At 37.3% G+C, this 22,346-nt stretch overlaps 1 protein-coding gene across 2 annotated transcripts in view; it reads left to right on the top strand.

The window, feature by feature from the left end:
- alpha-Catr (alpha-catenin related) overlaps positions 1–22,346 on the top strand; it is a 241,608-nt gene that overhangs the window by 9,527 nt on the left and 209,735 nt on the right. The gene's annotated exons all lie outside the window — the stretch shown is intronic.

The following is a 22,346-nucleotide window of genomic DNA, read 5'->3' as shown; positions in this document are numbered from 1 at the left end:
TGCAGTTCTTTCTCGGAGACGGTGTTATTGGCTTATTTTTCGGAACTGGCACAACAAAAGCCATCAACAGTGTGGTCGAATTATTCAATGATTGAAGGTATGTTACAATCCAATAATAATGTAGACATTTCAAAATATTTCAAACTGATTACATATCTGAAACAAAATGGGAAAGATTACACGCCTAAGAAAGCTGCGATATTTACGAGTACACATATTAGTGACTTCTTAAATAATGCTCCCGATGAAGTTAATTTAATGGCAAAGGTTCTTGTTGTATTTGGGATTGCAGGAGCTTGTCGAATTTGTGAAATCAGCCAGATAACATTAGATGATATTGAAGATTCGGGAACGTTATTAATTGTGAAACTCAAGCAAACAAAGAATGGTGTAAACAGGAGATTTGTAGTTACTGAAGAATATAATTTAACCAAATAAACATAGCCCTTCGTCCAGCATCAGCAGAGGATAGAATGGAAGTCATCAACGGTCGCTGAAGGGTATGTTGATGAATCGGTAGCACACAGGATAGAAATAGCTAATAAAGTGTTTAGAATGTTTGGCAGTGCTGAAATAACACCCACACTCGATTTGCGACCAAGTACATCAACGGCAGTTGTGTCCATGGCAGAAAAAAATATAATTTCAACACAAGAAAATTCGACTGTTGTACCGAATAGTTCAAGGAACATATCATTCATGCAATGCACATTTAATATTGTACTTTTGATATACAGGAAATGTAACTTTTGTATCTTTACTATCTTTACTTATGTATATATATATATATATATATATATATATATATATATATATATATATATATATATATATATATATATATATATATATATGAAAAAAGTACACTTTTTCACCGGGGAAAAAAGTAGTTTTATAAAAAGTGACATTTTGTTATCTGTCATCAGAGATAAAATGTCAAATTTTTTTCCCGTCACAGAAAAAAAAGGTTTACAGAACGGTGTCACGTTTTTTACTAGACAATTAGTTCTTCAAGTAGGAATCCTGTTTGAGGAAGCTATTGCTTGCTATTAATGATAATAATCTGAAATTTTCATAAAATATAATTTATGTCCAATACGCTTTTCACTACAACAGTTTAGCTTCCTCAGCTGGACTGGTTACTTGCTTGAGGATTTCTAAAACTTTCATGGGAAAAATCTTACAGTGAACTGTATTTGTAAGAGTAGACTAAGATGAACGGACCTCAATTGTTTTTGAAAAATATCATTTAACACCTTTCCTAAACTCATTGAATAATGTGGTGGCATTATTTCAAAATTGATTCAATATCTTTCTATCACTTCTTTATTTTCGAATTTTTTCTCACTTTTGTCGACTTCCAGATATTTCAAGTAAACGCTCCTTCATTATCTTGTTCTCCGAAATTTATAATGGGAAAACGGCGCTGTCCTAATATTTTCATGCGCTTTGTTATACCCCACTGAATTTATGTTCTAAACAAAGAACCGCGAAGTTTGCGGTCGCTCTTGATACGATTCAGGCAAAATACAGCCGAGTTTTCAGTCTCTTGCTGATAGAAACTTTTTGAATGGCACCGCTGGTGAATCATACCAATTCATTTCCTACTTTTTATGTCGAAAATTTACTTTTTGAATATTGGTACTGTCTTATATAGAACAGTTGAAATAATCTTGATATTCTGTTCAGACAGACGAGGTCAGTTTGACACTTAAGCTTATTTTCTTCTCATATTCCGTGTAGAAATACAACACAAACACACCTTCCACACACCAGAATTGTAACACTTTTTTCGACGTGAGTTTTACCAACCAAGTTGGTACCTATGTATGAAACCCCACTTCAGTTTTCAGTCACACATCAATGGTTTCCTGAGTACAAATTAGCGGAAAATTTACCGGAAAGATAATTATATGTAAGAGTAGACAATGGGTTGTTACTGTTTACAGTTCTCGTGCCACATTTCGCTATTTCCAAACTTTCGAATTCATCCAAAAATCTAGTGTCGTTTTTTATGCAATGTTCTTTTGTTTCATGGCAATTCTCCAAAGGGTACCTAGCGACACTATACTTTTCTGGTCTACCGAATCGGATACGAGTGTTTTTTTCGAACGAGTTTTGGTGGCTCTAGTCATAGGCGGATCCAGCCAATTTTAAGGGGGGGCTGACCAGATGATACCTTTATCAATGACTCATGAAAATATTGTTTTAATTTTCCTTTCTCATTAATCTATGTAATTACTAAGGGTTTTATCTTTATAATTCTATACACATACATGCCATAATGGTTGAGCTTGTAAGTAAAATTATGATGTATATGAACACACCTTTATTTTGTATAACCATAACATGGAACAACAAAGAAAACAATAAAGTAAATAACCGAAACATTAATATAGATGAATATTATAAAAAAAATAATGAGACTATATTTCATAATAGTTTTAAGGAGGTTATAGTTTTCATGAAATATTTGCTTCAGATAACGAAGTGTAACTTTTTTTTTTTCAATTCGGCGAATTCATCGACAATCTTGTTTGGGTCGATTTTGTCTGCTATTTCTCGATCAACATCCATGAGTGCTAATGACAGGAAGGATAAGCAGTGGCCCTTTTCTTTATTCAGAACGCTCTCGGTACATATTTTCCGCGTCGAGTACGATACCTACTACTTAAAAAAAAGGTCATTAGAGCCATCATATTTCACCGTGAGGTTACATAGATACTGCATTTCAATACATGCTGGTGAAAATAAAAATAAGTCAATAGTCGTCATTTTTATATCATTCAATTGAAGCCCCCTCAGCTCCCCTGGATCCGCCAATGCTCTAGTCTGATCAAAAACATTTTTGTCACTGCTCGCAGCTAGGTATTTTATGAATTCTAGACTCTTCAATATCGATCATTCGATTGAACCCATTAGTGTATTTTAATTCGTGTTGAAATTAAATTACCTTTGGCGTCGTCTTTTTGAGAAGTCGGAGTTATACGATGACACCATCTAAATTTTCGTTTTCTGATCTCATAGTTTCATCGACTATGTATGAACGATACCCATTGCTTTCAGACCAGATCCCCGATAACATATTCTCACGATATCAGCTGCTCAAGAGAAAATAGCAAGCCTTCATTCAAGAAAGTGTTATTCCATTTTACACGCTTTTTATTAGCTAAACATGTATGTATGTATGTTTGTAACTCTCAAGCTCGGGATCTGTATTTGTCAGAATTATCGACATTATTGCTTGATCTATTCGCGGGCAGATGACGCTGTACGTAACCTCCTTGATATAATTCAAACTCACTTTACATGTATTTCTTCATTTGAAAAAAGTATTTTTTTTATTAACACGCACGCCTGCTGCCTTATTTGTAACCCTCTTTTGCGCGCCTGCTGCCTTGGGCTTGGTATCCGATTTTCAGGCTCCCTCTCCGGAATCGAAAAATATCAATGGTCATTTTTCTAAACAATATACGGCTGATTGACCCCAAAACTAAAAAATGAAAAATAAATATATTTCAAAAAACTAAAAAACACGCTTTTAAAGAACATCGAACTAAAAAGTTAAAAACATGTTTTTTTTAATAAGCCTAAAACAATAACGAACGAAATATACCAGTATTATTGTGGAAAAAGCGTGGGCGCTTTGTGCCATATTTTTTGTATATTAAAGCGCCTGTCGCTTTATTCACAATAATACTAGTATTTTTCGTTCGTTATTGTTTGAAGCTTATTTGAAAAAATTCAAATTTTTAGTTCGATATTCTGTAAAAGCGTGTTTTTTAGTTTTTTAAACTATATTCATTTTGTTGTGGACAACGGTGGGATCTGTCAGAAATATATCTGAAGGTTCTGGTTTTCTTTCTTTACATCAAATTCTAGACCCTTGCGGGACCCTTCACCACTACACCATTGGCTCTGAGGAGGTATACTAAATAATAGTAAAGTCTCCCCATCTCGCAACCTTGTTTTCTTGATTTTTTTTCTATGTGTATCGTCACCACCTCCCTGTATAGTGTGTTTGTCTGATTAAGTAGAGTTTTTGTTTTCATTTTTTTTGTGTAAATTCTTATCGCGAGAAGACTGTGGTTTTCTGTCTGCCGCGAGAGGAAGAACATATAGACAAAAGGTTCGATTCCGGAGAAAGAACCGAAAGTGCTCGAGAAAACTGCAGTTGTACTGGAAAAGTGCAGTTTCTTATCTCTCTCTCTCTCTCTATTCACCGATTCCTCAAGTGCCGTTGTGACCAAAATCAAGGTAAGGAAATCACAGACACGTTAAATTCTCTCTCTTTGATATCATTATTATTGTTAGTTAATTCTCATTCATTAGCACCACTGAACAGAACGAACTACTCGATAATTTTCAAAGACCTATTAAAACAGTCCACTAAGTTACCCAATATATAACATGGTCCATACGATCCGGATATTGTGAATTCTTGAAAATTTTCGTTTGTTCGTTTTGTTCAGACTCTGTAGTTCTCAGACAAATACATTTAATTTTCTCCTGTTGGCAAAAAACCCAAGAAGTCAACGTTCTGTTGAATACCTCTCTATCGTTTTGTTTTTTAATTTCACATCCAATCTTTACTTGTTTTTTTTTTTTGGAAAAATATTTAATACTTGGAGTTTTTGCTAGAGGTGAGATATTGATTCTCAATATACGAGGTGTGATCGAATAATTTTGTTCGGTACGATTATTTATCAAGCTATTTTGAAGCTTGTTATTTAGCAATTCAGTGGTAGTTCAAGATGACGGCTAACGCGAATAAAATAAAACAATGTCGGGCTCTTCAACAAATTTGTATAGACCGTATGAGCGATATTGCTGAAATAGCAGAAGCTGCCAAAACGTCTGTGGATCTTCATTCTCTATTTAAATCAATGTGTTCGCACTTAGAAAATATTTATCAAGACTTTGAAAAGCATAATGCAGTTCTTTTGCCACTCCTCATTTCAGTGGATGAATATGACAATGAGGAATTTAAAGTTCTATCCAGAGGATTTTACAAGCATTATTATGCAGCAAAATCTACCTTTTCTCAATTATTCAATACAGTCGATGTTGTAAACAACCCAAGTCCACCCAAAATGAGTCATGTGAGATTGCCAAAAATCGAACTTGTTAAATTTGATGGCAATTTCAAGCAATGGAAAACCTTTATTGACATGTTCAACAGTTTAGTCCATGATAACTCCTCTTTGAAAAACATAGATAAATTTAATTATCTAATCTCATCTCTGTCGGGGTCTCCGTTAGCACTTGTGAAGTGTAACCCTATCTCGGATGCAAACTATATTGTTGCATACAATTCTTTGATAAAACGTTACGAAAACAAAAGACTCCTTGCGAATGCACACTATCTCGAGTTAGAAAATGCTCCTCGAATCCCTGATAATAATATTTCCTCTCAAAATCTCAGAAAACTCGTAGACACGTTCACAGAAAATATTGCAGCTCTGAAAAATTTAGGGTTTCCTACAGACCAATGGAGCTTTTTGCTTTTTAATATGCTTGTACGGCGGTTAGATACAAATACAGTTGGTCGATTCGAAATTGAAATTGGTTCTGATGACATACCGACATTTGATGACCTTCGAGATTTCGTGCTAAAACAATCTAGTGCCTTAGATAGAACTTTCGATTGCACACAGAAGAAAATTCCTAAACCCGATATTAAAGCCAGAACACATTTGCAAAACTCATCTTCCAATTTTACCCCCAGAAGATCGTTTCACGCCCAGGTTAAACAAGTGATCTGTTCAGTTTGTGATGGCAATCATCATATTTACAAATGTCCACAATTCATCTCTCTGAATGTTAAGGATCGCTTTAATATGGTGAAAACGAAAAGATGGTGCTTCAACTGTCTCGGTTCAAGACATGTGATAAAAGATTGCACTTCAAAATCACACTGTCTTAATTGTGGGCAGACACATCATACTTTGTTACACTTTGGCATCACCGCTCCTCCCATAAATCAACTTCATCAAGATCAAAGCTCATCTCTACCTCCTGTAGGAGATAACCTACCACAAAATCAAGCTTCTTCTGCTTTCACGAACATCAAACCCTCAACTCATTCTCAATGTCAACCGTCGAACATGAATACTACCATACTCTTATCAACAGCTCTTATTGAAGTTCTTGATGCCCGCGGTGACTATCAGCAAATTCGTGCCCTCCTCGATTCAGGTTCACAAATCAACATTATAAGCCAAAGTTGCTGCAATCGTCTTGGATTATATAATCAAAAACACAATATTTCCCTCTCCATCCAAGGTATAAATGACATGAATTCCTCAGCTTCTAAAGCAGTCTCCCTGCAGATTCGCCCGTGCACTAGCCCTAAACCTCTTATCAAGTTGAATGCGATCGTAATGCCCAAGGTTTGTAATAAAATGCCTAGTCATGACCTCAATGTTACGTCTTGGTCTCATTTGTCGAACCTCAAGCTTGCTGACCCTCATTTCAACATCTCCAATGAAATCGATCTTCTCCTAGGAGCCGAAATATTTTCTTTGATCCTAAATAGTGGTCGCCGGCCTGGGAAACATAACGAACCCAACGCATTTCATACCATTTTTGGTTGGATTCTCATGGGATCAATTCCCAACCCTTCTAGTTCGGAATTACTCACATCTTTACATTGCTCTTGTAATCCTCATCTCGACTCTACACTCAAACGTTTTTGGGAACTGGAGGAAGTCCCAAGAATATGTAAGTCCTCTCCTGAAGATTCTGTTTGCGAAGATATATTCTCTAAAACTGTGTCCCGAACAGCCTCAGGCAGATATATAGTCTCACTTCCCTTTCGAGCCAATGCACCTATATTCTCTAATTCTCTACAACTCGCTCTCCGACGATTTCATCTTCTCGAACTCAAATTGAATAGAAATCCTTCATTAAAAGAACAGTATTCCGAATTTATGCGGGATTATCTCTCTCAACACCATATGTCACCTATAACAGAAACATACAATAACGCTGACGAATATTTCATCCCACATCATTGTGTTTTGCGACCAGAAAGCGCTACCACCAAACTGAGAGTGGTATTCGATGCTTCTGCGAAAACCACAGGTGGGGTATCACTCAATGATACTTTATTAATAGGACCCAAGCTTCAGAGTGACTTGGTTACTCTCCTATTGAATTTCAGAATAAATCCTATCGCTCTCATGGTAGACATTCGTCAAATGTATCGTCAAATTCTCCTTTCCATACAGCATAGGAAGTATCAAAAAATTCTATGGAGATTCTCTCCAAACGAGCCAGTTCAGAAATACGTTCTAAATACTGTCACTTATGGAGTGAGCTCGGCCCCTTTTCTTGCGATAAGAACCCTTCTGCAGCTTGCTCAGGATGAAGGTGAAGAATTCCCCTTGGCAGTTAAAGCCATAAAAACCTCCTCCTATGTAGATGACATCGTGACAAGTTGCCAGTCAGTTCAAGAAGCTCAAAGTCTCAAATCTCAACTCATTTCGTTGCTCAGAAGAGGAGGATTCGAACTTCACAAATGGAAAAGTAATCACACTTCTTTACTTGCCCAAGAAGTTTCGGATAACTCTACCTCGCTTGATCTTAATAATGATTCAACTGTAAAGGTTCTAGGTTTACAGTGGAATGCTTCCGCTGATCATTTTTCTTTCACTATATGTTCCAAGTCAGTACCTTGCTCCAAGCGAAATATACTTTCCGAAATTGCCAGGATATTCGACCCCTTGGGATTTCTTAGTCCTCTTACTCTTTTTGCAAAAAGGCTCATTCAACATTTGTGGACCTTAGGAATAGGTTGGGACGAAAATCCTCCTTCGGAAGTGACATGCATTTGGAATCGGATAAAGGATGAGCTTCCAATTCTCTCAAACATTAGCGTTCCTCGCTTTCTATTCCATACCTCTTCTTTTTCCTGTACCCTGCATGGCTTTGCTGATGCCAGTGAACATGGTTATGCGGCCGTTATATACTGTCGATATGAAACTATGGATGACATACGCGTTAGCCTGATATGCGCAAAATCCAAAGTATCTCCTCTTAAAACCCTCTCTATCCCAAAACTCGAACTCTCTGCGGCTTGTCTACTAGCTGATCTCCTCTTTTTCGTTATAAAGATTTTTGACAAACAAATTCCCGTAAGCAATATTTTTGCCTGGTCAGACTCATCAACAACCTTGTCATGGATACGTTCGTCTCCTCATAAATGGAAAACTTTCGTGAGTAACCGCGTAAGTCGAATTCAAGACAAGCTCTCCCCTGAAGTTTGGCATTACGTTCCATCAAAAGACAACCCTGCTGATTGTGCATCTCGAGGCCTTTTTCCATCCCAGCTAATAGATCATTCCCAATGGTGGGCGGGGCCTTCTTGGCTTCGCCAACCTTCGACGTTTTGGCCCTCCATGGTTAGCTCCGCTGAGTTAGATGCAGAATATCTCCTGGAAGAAAAAAGAACTGTTTTGTCCACCCAAAGAGAAAGTAATTTTCTCGATATCCTGTTAGAAAAGTATTCCTCCTTCACCAAAATTCAAAGGATTGTCGCTTATGTAAAGCGTTTCCTTCATAATTGTCCTCCTTCCGAACGAAAGTTGTCTTACCTCACGTTCGAAGATCTCCATCATGCTTCACTCTCCCTAGTTAAACATATCCAATCTCACGTGTTCCACTCTGAAATCTCCTCCTTACTCAATGGAAAAGTTTTAGAGAAATCACTCCGCAAGTTGAATCTCTTTCTTGACACAAATGGTCTCTTGAGAGTAGGTGGTCGTCTTACACACTCCAAACTCACTTATGACAAACGACACCCGTTATTATTACCCAGCAAACATCGGTTAACCGACTTAATCATCGAAAGTGTACACTGCCAATATTTCCACCCTGGTTTCCAAACTCTGTATTTTCTCTTACTCCAGAAATACTGGATATTATCTGCGAAACGCACCATCCGTAAGAAACTTTCAAAGTGCCTTACATGCTGGAAACAAAATCCCATTCCATCCCGAGCTCCAATGGGAAACCTCCCTCCATTACGCGTGTCACAGATGAAACCATTCTCTTGCATTGGCATCGATTTCGGCGGACCCTATTCCATAACTCTCGGTCGACATCGTGGTGCGAAAACCCACAATGCCTATATTTGCCTCTTCGTGTGTTTTGCGACTAAGGCACTCCATTTAGAGTTGGCGACAGATTTGACATCCGAGACGTTTTTGGCAGCTCTGCGGCACTTGATTGCTCGACGTGGTAGGGTTACAAAGATATTTAGTGATAACGGGACTAATTTTATTGGAGCTTCTCGAATCCTCAAAGGTTTTCATATTGCTGCTCAACAAGAGCTAATCGAGTGGAGTTTTATCCCCCCTTCTAGTCCTCACTTCGGTGGATTGTGGGAGGCTGGTATCAAGTCAGTTAAAAATCACATCTCTAGAGTCCTTGGAAATCAGCTTCTTACCTACGAAGAATTCAACACTTTATTGGTCCAAGTAGAATCAGTTTTGAATTCTAGGCCGCTCTGTCCGATCAGCTCTGACCCTAATGATCTGTCCGTTCTCACTCCAGGTCATTTTTTAACTCTGGAACCGCTGAATGCTTCCCCCGATGAAGAGCTTGGCAAAGTCACGTTAAATAGACTATCACGGTGGCAGTTGATTCAACATTTACATAAAGATTTCTGGTCGCGATGGAGCAAAGAGTATCTCCATACCTTGTTCCAGCGAGGCAAGTGGACTGATCCCACTGTTAACATTGAACTGGGTACGATGGTTTTAATTAAGCACGACTCAATGCCTCCCTCACGTTGGCAACTTGGCCGTGTGGTTGAAGTTTATCCGGGCACAGACGGAATAATACGCGTTGCCTCAGTAAAAACTCCTACTGGATTGCTCAAACGGTCAGTGGTAAAGCTTTGCCCTTTACCACTCGAAAATAATCAATAAAATGCCTCGGCATTTTAGGTGGGCGGTATGTATCGTCACCACCTCCCTGTATAGTGTGTTTGTCTGATTAAGTAGAGTTTTTGTTTTCATTTTTTTTGTGTAAATTCTTATCGCGAGAAGACTGTGGTTTTCTGTCTGCCGCGAGAGGAAGAACATATAGACAAAAGGTTCGATTCCGGAGAAAGAACCGAAAGTGCTCGAGAAAACTGCAGTTGTACTGGAAAAGTGCAGTTTCTTATCTCTCTCTCTCTCTCTATTCACCGATTCCTCAAGTGCCGTTGTGACCAAAATCAAGGTAAGGAAATCACAGACACGTTAAATTCTCTCTCTTTGATATCATTATTATTGTTAGTTAATTCTCATTCATTAGCACCACTGAACAGAACGAACTACTCGATGATTTTCAAAGACCTATTAAAACAGTCCACTAAGTTACCCAATATATAACATCTATGTATTCCATAATTTATTCAATAAATATCGTTGGTATTGTTAATACTTCACATACCATTATACAAAGTGATCCAAATATGCTGAAAGTCGCGAGTTGAAAGGTGAGAACTCGATACTCCTTAGCTCTGTGAAAAAATTCAGCGAAAGTGATTTGAAGGATGTATATTAATGATAGTCAGATTAATTCGTATTCTCTGATACCGGCTTAGGATTTGAAGGATGTTTAGGAAATTAAATACACAGAAGAAACTGTCCGTGGCCAACGAAAACAACACGTGTTTTGGAAATCGTGGTTTAGGTATTTAAAAACATTAGTCATTGGGGCTAATAATGATAATAATAAAACGTCATTATTCACTTAATGTAACAATATAAAGAAACTATATACAAAAAATATTGTGGTGAATAAGCAGTGGTTCAGTAAAGCTGTTTTTGAACTCTTTTTTTATTTCTGATAATTAATGCTGTGAAACCCTGGTATTAGATAAGTGGAATCGCAGTATTTATTTGTGCATCTTGTGAAATCTAATTGATTTTACACTCTCAACGACTAATAAACTCTGAACTGTCGAACTTCACAAACTTATTTCAGTCCTGAACTCCAACTTCGGTACAACTCGCACACGTTTCGACTTCTGAGGGTTATCGTTGGCTAGGAAGCGACATCTGTTTACCGGAACACCCACACACATAAGGTCGTAAAGATCGTGGGATATTCAGATATAACTAGTATGTATTATCCAATTTTTGTCGTATGGCAAACGGGTGGCAAACAAAGGATTTTATGAGGTCTTGGGTCATTTTATACCTACAGTGGCGTGCATTTGTATATTTAATAAAAAACATTTGTTAAAATTGATAACTATGTTTATTTATCTATATACAAATAATATTGTTGTGACATTCCAATTTGATAATAATAATTAAGTATGCTTATATAAGATGATATTAGGTATAAGTGAAAATTATGGTGTGTTATCATCAGATAACACACCATAATGTCATTAAAAGAATGAGACTTTTCGTGTATAAATTTTACAACCTCCAAGACATGCTCTCAAGAAAAAACTTGCTAACAGTATATAACTCTCTAGCAGAATCCATAATTCGATATTGTATTATAGTATGGAGTAGTACTTTCAACAATACGCTGCATTACTTGCAATCGGTACAAAACTCGCTACTGAAAATAATATTGAAAAAAAATTGGCGCTTCTCAACGGAAAAACTTTACAAGGAAACTAAGTTATTAAATGTAAGATGTCTGTACACCTACAAGTGTTCAATATGGATGTTTTCAAACATTAACAGATATAGAACTAATATATACAGACCCAGAAGATTCTCAGAAATCTCAAATATCCAAATACCAATTCACAGAAAAAGCCATACGCAGAAATTTGTCTTTTTCTTTGGTCCAAAACTATTCAACATGCTTCCAAGAATATAAGTAAATTAAAAACTGCCGTAAAACAATATCTTATGGAAAATCCAGTAATAAATAATTTTTTTTAAGAAGAAATCAATACAGCTATTAACACTGCCTCGAAAAACCATTGCTTTTTTATCGACATACCCTCTTTCTATGTTTTCTATATATTCTATGTATTCATCTATTTTCTACTACTGTGTACTAATCACTAAATGTCAAATTAATATTTATTTGTACACTTTAAATTCTGTTCATGAATGAGTGAATAAGCACAATACAGGCATTTGTATGACTAAGTGTCATTTACTCATTCAGTATTAATTGTACAATGTGAATTATTTCACATGTATAGTTGTACTTCAGAATTGAGTTGAATAAATTAAATTGAATTGAAATCCGATAAATATCCGTCGAACGGTATGATTGAAGTTTCTACAATTTCCTCAACTTAATAGTCTAATTTCCACATGTTGCCCCCTTCTTTTATAACGTGTTCAATACATTTTTGCCATTTTTCGGAATCCATATTTTTTAAGGACTCTTTAAAAGAATATTTTCACATCTTTCATTTTAAATGTCGCGTTTCTTGCAACAAAACCCTTTACTTGAGCCCAAACGAATTCAACGGGAATAAGTTTGAAATGATGAGGGGGCAAATGCAGAATATTTCCTTTCTGTGCCATTTAGTCGACTACCCACATATTCTGTGATATAGGTTTATTTGAACATACTATGGATAATAGTATTTTTAAACCATACTTTCATCAAATTTGTCAAAGCCACTCCATGATATTCGCTTTTCTCTATGCATTAGTTGGTATTTTTTCAACTTTTCTGGAATGATAACTTTTATTATCCATCACAATCACAGAGTTAGGTGAAATGAGGTCTAACATTTGCTCAAAATATTCTTCAAACACATAGCCGTTCATTTCTTCATGATAATCGCCAGAATGCTCGAACTCAAACATCAATAAACGGCCCTCAACAAAACCATGAATACTTTCAGTATGGGTAATAATCGCCCCCCTTTTCTAGATGGCGACTTCAATCCGGTAGATCAGCCTTCTGCTTGACGTGAACTTGTACCGTTTTTGTCTTGCTACATCTTTTCGACGATATATCCTTCGTTATGCCAAGTTTCGTGCGCATATAATAAATCTTTCTAGTCTCATGTCGAAAAACTCTTATCTGCCTCAGAAATGTCTCCTCCAGAAAATAATTTCATTTTCGATTAAGAGCATTTTTCTATATTGTTTTCACTATCTGAAATTTAATTCCTTTAACGTTTTCCAAAATTTCTTTCTGCTTATCATTGAAGACATACTTTTGTCTTGTTTCGAAGCTTCGATTATTTTGTTGAGGGTCGGTATTTCTGTTTAAAATAAAATGAATATACTGTTCTTCTAATTGCAAGTTTGTATTTCTCATCAAAAGGCACAGTTTTTACTCCTCTCTCAGTCTCAAATTTATATATTGTTATTTTTTAAACTCTCGTCATTTGCGAACACATTCCACCAGAGTATCAACGATACATAAAGGATTTTGCTATTTGAGAGCGTCATATACATAAAGAATAATAATCTTTCCGTTAACAGAAAAAGCACATTTGCTCATTTGTTTTATTGGAGAGAAAACTGAAGTAGCAATTTTAATTCACACAAGGGCGTCGCCAGCTTATGACTAAGGGGGGGAGGCAATATTATGGAGGATAAAAAATATGAACGCCTGGTGCAGTCGAAAGCATGAAGCGTTAAATTTTGGAAGTTTTTGCCTCGATGACGATTGTAATAAGAACGGTTCTGATATCAATGTATAAAACTTTACAAGCCCTCGACAGCACAGTAACTAAATCAAACTTTTAAACACAGTAATAATTAATTATTTTAACAAAAATAATATTTAATTAAAACATAACCTATGGGGATTTTTTGCAAAACTTTTATCATTGAAATTATTTAGGGTTTTATTTATTATAGCTCTGTGTACACTCATCATGGCCAGACCATTGAGGCGATCTTCTGACATGGTGCTTCTTAGCCATGTTTTCAGTCTTCAGAGGCTGCTAAAGGATCGCTCTACTGTAAAGGTCATGCATGGTATGCATCAAAATTTTCAATGCTTTTTCCGGTTCGGGAAAGAAGAAATTTGTTTTTTATAGGACATCAACAACTGTAAGATTTGTTAGATTGAGCCTATCGTGCCACAATTGCTGCCAAATTTCGATTTCATTCTTTATATTCGGTGAATCATAAAACTGAGCAATGAATTCACAAGTTTGTTTCATATTTTCAGTTGACATCTTCTGCATCTGCGCAGGATGTGACTTAGATAATGCGAATGATGGCGTGTTTTCTTCAGCAAAACGTACTTCAAGGGAGGTGATAATTGAATCCAAGTATGGTATTACTATAGATCTCTTCCAATATTCTGAAGGGCTTTCTGCTGGATGATTGCTTTTATGACGTTGTTTCCCCGTAATAAGCGGCATTGATGTAATGTCCTCTTCCAGTCCGACTTTCTCTGCAACAGCAGTAGCTTCCTTTATAATTTCGACTGTCAGTTTTTCCGGATTTTCATGTTGGTTTTTAATTAAAAGTAAAATCCTTTTGAAGTGTTCCGATGCTTTGACCACGTTCAAAGCTACAGAATGGAGTACATTGACAACGGGTTCCATCAAAGCTGAGTATTTGACTACCAACATAATCCCGAGAATGAAAGAAATTCTGGAAGTAGCCGCATGCAGTTGGAAGGAACTTTTTCGAGTTGCACTATTTCCTTCCTGAGATGATATTTGTAAGGCTTTCAGGATTATCGGAAGATTTTCTTTAAAAACTCTGATGATTTTCTCACTCCATCTTGTCTCGCAAAGTCTGGTATCAACTTCCTCCTCGAAACTGATTCCCGAAAAAAGTTTATAGTATCTGTGGTCGTTCCCATGGCATTTCTGATTTCAGGAAGTGAATTTAGATCATTGATAACTAGATTCAGTTTGTGGGACGAGCAATGAAAGTAGACGGCTTTGGTGTACTTTTTGTGTAAGATCGCTTGTATCCCCCCGTCTTTTCCTGACATTCTTGAACAAATATCAAAACCAAAACCAACGCATTTATTTATATTCAGATCTTCTTTTGTCAAAAACTCATCTATGCTATGTGCAATTGATTTCGCATCCAAATCTTTTTGCTCAATGAATCCGACAAACATTTCTTGGACTTCCTGTGTTTCTTTATCAAAATATCGCATCCCAGTCGATAGTTGTTCAGTGTCAGAAATATCAGCTGTTTCGTCTGCTAGCACACTATATGCTGCTGCTTCTTTCACTTTTTTCATAATATCAGTTTCAATAATGCTTCCACAAATACCAATGATTTCATTTTGAATATCCACTGAAAGGTAGCTTGCATTCTTTTTCCCTTGTTCAATGTGTTTCTTTAAAATCAAAACTACCGCGTCAATTCGCAGCCTGTATAAATCCTCGAGAATACCTTCACTATAATGTTTATCTCTCAGTGCTAAGTCGTGTGATCCGCAGAACGTAATGCAGGAAATAATAGATTTTATAATTTTACGATTTTCTTCAATAATTCCCTGGGAATATTTGTTCAGTTGCAAATCGACAGGCACACCTTCGATAAAAGGTTTAGCAGCTGTCAATGCCTTCTTATGGAAGTGGATTTCAATATGCTTTTCGCACTGCTCGCGAATATCTTTGAACTTACAAAAGGGCCTTAAAGTAAATGATCCCAATATGCCTCTAAATCAATTTGGATTTGGTGGGAACAACGTACAATATTTACAAAATGCTTCTTTTTGGCGCCTGGAATATACCAACCATGGAGGGTATGTTTTCAACCAAGAATAATTAATTTTCTCTTTAAATGTTTTGCATCTTCCGCAAAGTTATAGGTCGCTGAAGGGGACCAACAGTTCGGTTGATAACATGTGTGCCCATCCAACATATCGCCCGATATCATTTTCATTGCAGTCATCCTCATCCATCAATGAATCAGGATTCGGCGCCAGAGCTAGATATCTAGAGGAACTTTGTCTAGGTAGTTCCTGCGGCTGAATATAACCTGTGGTGGTGACCGATGAAGACACATGCGATATTGTCGTTACTTTGTCATGTTCATCGCTGTTGCTACTTGATCCATCAGTTTTTTTAGTTCCAAACTTCCTGCTGAACAAACTTTACGTATTTAATTAAATTTTTACGAGAGAGCAGTTTTGTTCAATTACTTATAAACATTATCTCAGGAAGCTTTTTTAGCCTTATTCTTATTTATACGAAGGATCTGTTTTAATTTGTATTTAATCAAAGCAAAAATATAATTTATGTTTTGTTTTCATAATTAATTACTGAAAACGAAACCACTGTTGAGTTAACGTTAAATTCATTAAGATTGAATCAATAAACTCGTTTTCAATAAAATAATAGTTTTTCTTTACACTTCCCTTCCACATAATATATCCTTTCTTTCCACATCAAAAATATGCCAGATAAAATTAAAAATGATATTCTTAACGATTATTATACGTCTCTAACTAGTATATCCTTTACCAACGCTATTAGCTAAGGGAAATGAAATAAAAATACTAGATTCAAGTCCAAGATTAAAGCAGTACATAACATACCAAAAAACTTTCTGATGTCCATTTTGATAAGATGATGAATGGAGGCACACTTAGAAACTTCACAACTCAACACTGAGATGATGAAATATGAGATCTTACATTATTTAATAAATATAAATCAATATTGACTAACACAGGCAAGCCGGTAGTCTTATAATCGCTTTCCTATTCGCTTGTTTCGTTGATCGCTTTCAATTAAAAAGTGACTCGCTCCGACATCCATCTTGGTTTCGGACAGGTTGGAGCCTGGCTCCCCCACCCTTTTGACTGATGTTTGTCAGAGAGACAAATGGGTCATGACCAAGGAGCATTCACAATCATTCTTATCAACTTGTTTTGCAATCTCTCCAGAATGGATATATTATACGTATCCGCTTGTCCCCAGACACCTGGAGCATACATGATGATAGGCTTGAACATCGAATTGTAGATGGTAACTTTGTTTCTGAGGCTCATTTTAGATTTCCTGATAATCAAAGGGTTCAAACTAACTATCCGACCCTCGATCTTTGTTTTAATGCACATGATGTGCGGGTTTCAAGTGAGCCTAAGATCTATTAGAAGACCAAGGTACTTTACCCGCGCTTACCAGTCGATCTTCCTTCCAGACATTTTCACTTTTCTGGCCGGAGAATATTTCAGTCTTCCCATAGTTATCGCCTGACCTGATCTTCCAGCAGAATATCGCGATCGATGATGTCGTCATTGTCGTCAACGTTAAGTTGAAACTGACGTTCCATCGTGTCGGCAAAGGCCAACGCTTTGTCGGCGGGAGAGTAGCACACTTCGCACTCTCCATGAATGGGTGAGGGAGCAGTCTTCTTCCCCTTGAGCCTGCGGGTGACTCGCCAAAGCTCGTCGTCCCCAGGTTCAAAGGATTTCAAGAGCTCCTCTCACCTTTCGTTTCGGTGACCAATGATAGCCTGCTTGACTTTGATTGGCCATCCTGCTTACCGCAATTTTATCTCCTGGGAAGAGGGTTCGCTGATAGAACCTTCTCTCTCGTATCATGGCTTTGATACGAGGGGGAAACTCATTGTAGCTCTCAAGCGGACACTCCTTCCTGGAGGTGGCCGCTCGAAACACATAATTCACAGAAAGCTCGAAACGTTCAACTGCCGCGTCGAGTTCGTCGGGAGAGCGGGGTGTCTCAAGAGGGACGCGCATTTCTCCGAGCTCGGTTGTGAAGATATCCCAATCCGTCGAAGATCTCATACGATAATCAGAAGAAGGAAGATCATCACCCAATACCAGGATTACTGGATTATAATCAGAATCCAATTTCGACAGAACGTAAATTTCGCTAGTCAGAGAGACGTTTCTGAGAAGCGCGATGTCTAGTACGTCAGGTCTAGTCTGACCGCGATAGTACGTATGCTCATCTGGACCCAGCACAAGATACTCATGCCTGTCAACAGGCACATAGAGCGCTTGGCCGTTTCAATTGATGGCTCTACTCCATAGTCTGTACTTGGCGTTAAAGTTACCAGCAGCAATTGTCGGAATGTTGCTTCCCATCAGCAGTTCATTCAGTGATTCTGGGAGTAATCGATTGTTCGGAGGGTTGTTAAATTTCGACACCTACAGCCTCAGTTCCGTGTAATCGAGCACTGTCAATGCCGTACTGGACACACTGAAGGGATCGTTTGACAAAGATGCCAACTCTCCCTGCAGCATATCCACCATGTTCTCTGTATTGAATATGTGGTGAAATGACAATGTATTCGTTTCTCAGATGCGCCTCTTGCACGAGAGCCACATCGATGTTGTATTCAATTAAAAAGTTCTCAAAATTATGTCTATTGGAACGAATTCCACTAGCATTCCAAAGGACTATCTTCAGAGATCTAGGCAACGTTGGTTGTCTAGGCATTGGCAGTTCCGGTTATCACGTCGTTATTCATCGTGAACATTTTTTGTAGCATGGGGAATTGTACGAACAATTTTTTCATCTGGTCCAGTGCGGCACAGATGTCTGAAACCCCCTGCGTCTGAGGTGAGGGCTCAGCTTGAGAAGGGGCAGGCTTTGCAGTACTAATAGCACCCTTGGACGCGTCCAGCCCCCATAGGTCTTCCTGAAGGGGTTGGCTTCGCCTACGGAATATTATAAGTGACTCGCTCACTTATTCCGTGTTAGGAATCACACGTTAAAAGGTAAGACCTCGTTAATCCTTAGCTCGCACAAGTTTCGACTTCTGGGGGTTGTCGTTCGTAGGGGTGCGACAGCTGGTTAACGGAAAAACAGATTTTAAACAGATTTTTAAACATCGGTTCACGTCTTTATATACCCAAACGAACATCATACTAGAATGTACGGTAACATTCTACCCGGTCTAAAAACTGCTACCAAATTCCAGAGAGTTCATTGAACAAGCGCCATCTAGCGTCGAGTAGCAATACTAGGTTTTACAAGGATTATAGTCGATTTATTCAACTGTAGGCTATAGGTGTGAACTAAATAAGTAATTTTTCACTTTTCAACCTTCTCAATTATGTACGCATATAGAACAGCAACTTGAAAATTATTTCTTACTTCGCTTCGTAAGGAAATATTCTTTAGTGAAATATCTAACGTGAAACGAAATCAAGTAAATCTATGCAACAGAACTGTAATACTGTCCTCGACAGGCGTTTTATCAACTAAGTTGATCGCTGCTTTGTTAACGCAGTTCTTCCGTTCTCTTCTCAGACGGTCTTTTCATGAAGATTTCCCTATGTGTTTTTCGGGAATATTTTCACAGTACTCTTTATGACTCACTTCCCAATCTTGTTCCTTATTAAATATTTTGGTAAGCCCTCAGATCGTTCAGGGCCTATATAGGGTGACAAACGAAATCATTGTACACGGTGCCATTCAATTGTTTAAGAGGTGAATGAATCCAAGTGGAAAATTTGAAACAGAAATCTGTAAATCTTTGTGGACCATTTGGTCGGATATAAAAGTCTCTTCTCAACGCTATAGCACATGTGTCCATTCCCATTCAAAATGGCGGCGTAGGAGCTACGTTCTCTAAATTCAATATGAAGGCAGTTATAACATAAATTCTACTCGATGTATAGAGAAACAAATGCCGAAATTTGCTCAATTTTTGAATATAAATTCAAAAATTCAAATGTTTCACTTATATACGTACTTTTTCCAAATTTTTCAAAATGCCATATTTTATTTCATTTATCTAGTTGTAGTTTTTATGTAGTTTTTACCTGTACTTAGATAAAATTATTTGTTACTAGGTAGGAGGAAGGTCATATCATTCAATTTGTTATTATATAAAGCGCAAATTGGGTGCAAGTTAGATCATATTAACACGCCTGAGGAAGTTATTGTATAGCGAAACACGTGTTGCGGTTTTGTGTTGAGACCTTTTTCAATGAAACTTGTAGAACATACCGCATGACCGAGATAGCAATAGTTACGTAAACGTAAATATTAAACATCGCTTTCGCCTGAAAAAATAATTTTGTCTTCAAACATTGTAGAATAATTGCAATGGCGGAACGTTGGCGCTGAAAATGCCAGTCAGTCGTGAATGTAGGTATTAGTGAGAATTAAAAAGGCCTTGCCATTCTTGATCCCGTATTTAAAGATGCAAATTGAATTCAAGAGTTTCACCCCCATTATATAACATCGAAGCGAAGAAAATGAAATAGCAAACGAAGAGAAACGAAAGATTTCAAGGAATGCGTTCAACCCCAATTACCGTTCTTTTCTACTTCGCGCCGATATATATTCCACGTCTATGATGAATAGAAACCCGCATCAGTTGTTTTTACGTATCTCTCATTTACATTTCATCTTGAAAGTGTCTGTGGTGAACACGAATGATTTGATTTGGTTTGTAAAGTTACGGAGAGCCTAGAATTTCTGATGACAACCATAAAATTTGCTGTCAATCACAAGCAGAAAGCATGAAAGACTCGTCAATAAATTCAGAAAGAAAAGAAGATGAAGAGTTCCATGTATGATGAGATAAAAAAATATTGACTTTATAATACGATAAAATCGATGAAGACCCACATATATTACCAAATATTATAGAACAAAGTTCTGCCGCCGTGTTTTTCTGTCTGTCAGTTTTAACGCGATTAACTCAAAAAGTACCCAACGAATTTTTATACGGTTTCCACTAATCGATGGAAGGTTTATGTGTATAAAATCATTGATGTATTGTGTAAATTAGTTGAAATATAACGATCTTATTTTTTTGAGATATAACAAACAATTTACTACATAATGTTTTTCGTTTATAGATCTAATAATGATGTGGTAGTATATTCATGTTATAATATAACTGTAGGGGTTTATAGTGATTTTCCAAAGGGTGGCCGATTCCTCTAGTCTATTCGCCTGCTGTAGCAAGTATCTGGTGACATGCGCTTGGCTTGTTGATCTCGCCAGCAGAGCTGTATCGTTCGCGTAGAGTGCCAACTTGTTAAAGTTGTTCTCTGGCTTAGGCACGTCTGCTGTGTATACCGAGAAGAGGTGTGGCGAAAGGACTGCACCTTGTCAGACCCCTGCTTCAAGTAATCGCATGGTGGAGAGTTCTTGTCCTACTCTGCAGCGGCATCGCCTGTTAGCTAGAAAATATTCGATAAGGCTTACCATTTGTTTCGTGTAGCCAAAAGTACCCATTTTGGCTAGTAGTTGGTCGTGCCAAACTCTGTCGAACGCTTTGGAGACGCTTAGGAATGTCGCTCCGGTGTGATATCCTTTGCCCAGGTTGAAACCTTATGTCGCATAGTCTACTACCATCAGGACTTGCAGCTCTGTCGAGTGTTTGGATCTGGAATCGAACTGTTCATCTGGTAAGATTCCGAGTTCGCTGGTTTGGGCTCCTAGTCTTTTCGAAAAGACTCGTTCTGCCACTTTGCTTATGAAAGGGGTTAAGCTTATTAGTCTATGGTTATCCGGAAATATGTGGTTTTTCTTTGGCTTCGGGATGTGAATGACCGTTGCCTCCTTGAACGGTTACGGGAAATATAGCGTTGATGATATTCGTCATTGCCACTATACCCTTCCTTGGTCCGGTTTGGAATTTTGTCCGGGCCTGGGCTCTGAAGCGCGGTTTTCGACGCCCTATTTATAGGCACGCGCCGCCGCCCCCCGGCCAGTACAGCCGCATCCGCTATGTCCCTACATTTGAAATCTATAATATTTTCGAAAATATTCATTACAAGTTACATGGTGTAAAAGGCCATATTGATCTATATTGAATGCATAATGTATTTGAGATACTTAATTGAATGAGAATTAATGCTGTATTGCTTAAAATCGCTTCATAAATAAGCCATTATTTTTCTCGAGGATAAAAAATGGTTATTGTGGGTTTGCCCTAAGAGAAAGACGTATACTATCGAGCACTTTTTTGGTGGCCTTTTTAAGGTGTACAATACTGTAGTACATTTTTTGATCTATCTCGTAGGGTTCAGCTAGCGTTTGCAATGTGTTCATTCACGACATCACATTAGAAACCTCTGAAATTATCAGTGTTTCCCTACTATATTATGCATGTTATATACATATAAACCTTCTTCTTGAATCACTCTATCTATTTAAAAAATCCGCATCAAAATCCGTTGCGTAGTTTTAAAGATCTGAGTATACATAGGGACACACAGCGGAAAGCGACTCTGCTTTGTAGTGATTAGACCCGAATATCGAGTTGGTTTCATATAAATTTTGTTTGAATAATTTTATAATTTACGTTAAAAAACTTTTTACTTGAGACAATCAATACTAGTATGATTATTTATCAACAGACTGCGATCATTTATAGATCAAATTGCATTCCATTCCATTCATTTCAAAATATCTGACTTTCTCTGCAAGCTGACGGTATGATGAGATAATATATTCTATAATGAAATTTTTATTTAGGTTTATAAAC

Source organism: Leptinotarsa decemlineata, unplaced genomic scaffold, assembly GCF_025532065.1.
Source record: "Leptinotarsa decemlineata unplaced genomic scaffold, Ldec_3_MD MMD2_tig00000035_RagTag_RagTag, whole genome shotgun sequence".
Classification (NCBI taxonomy): Eukaryota; Metazoa; Arthropoda; class Insecta; order Coleoptera; family Chrysomelidae; genus Leptinotarsa; species Leptinotarsa decemlineata.
The sequence above is the reverse complement of the archived record's forward strand: the minus strand, read 5'-3'. Positions and strand labels throughout refer to the sequence as shown.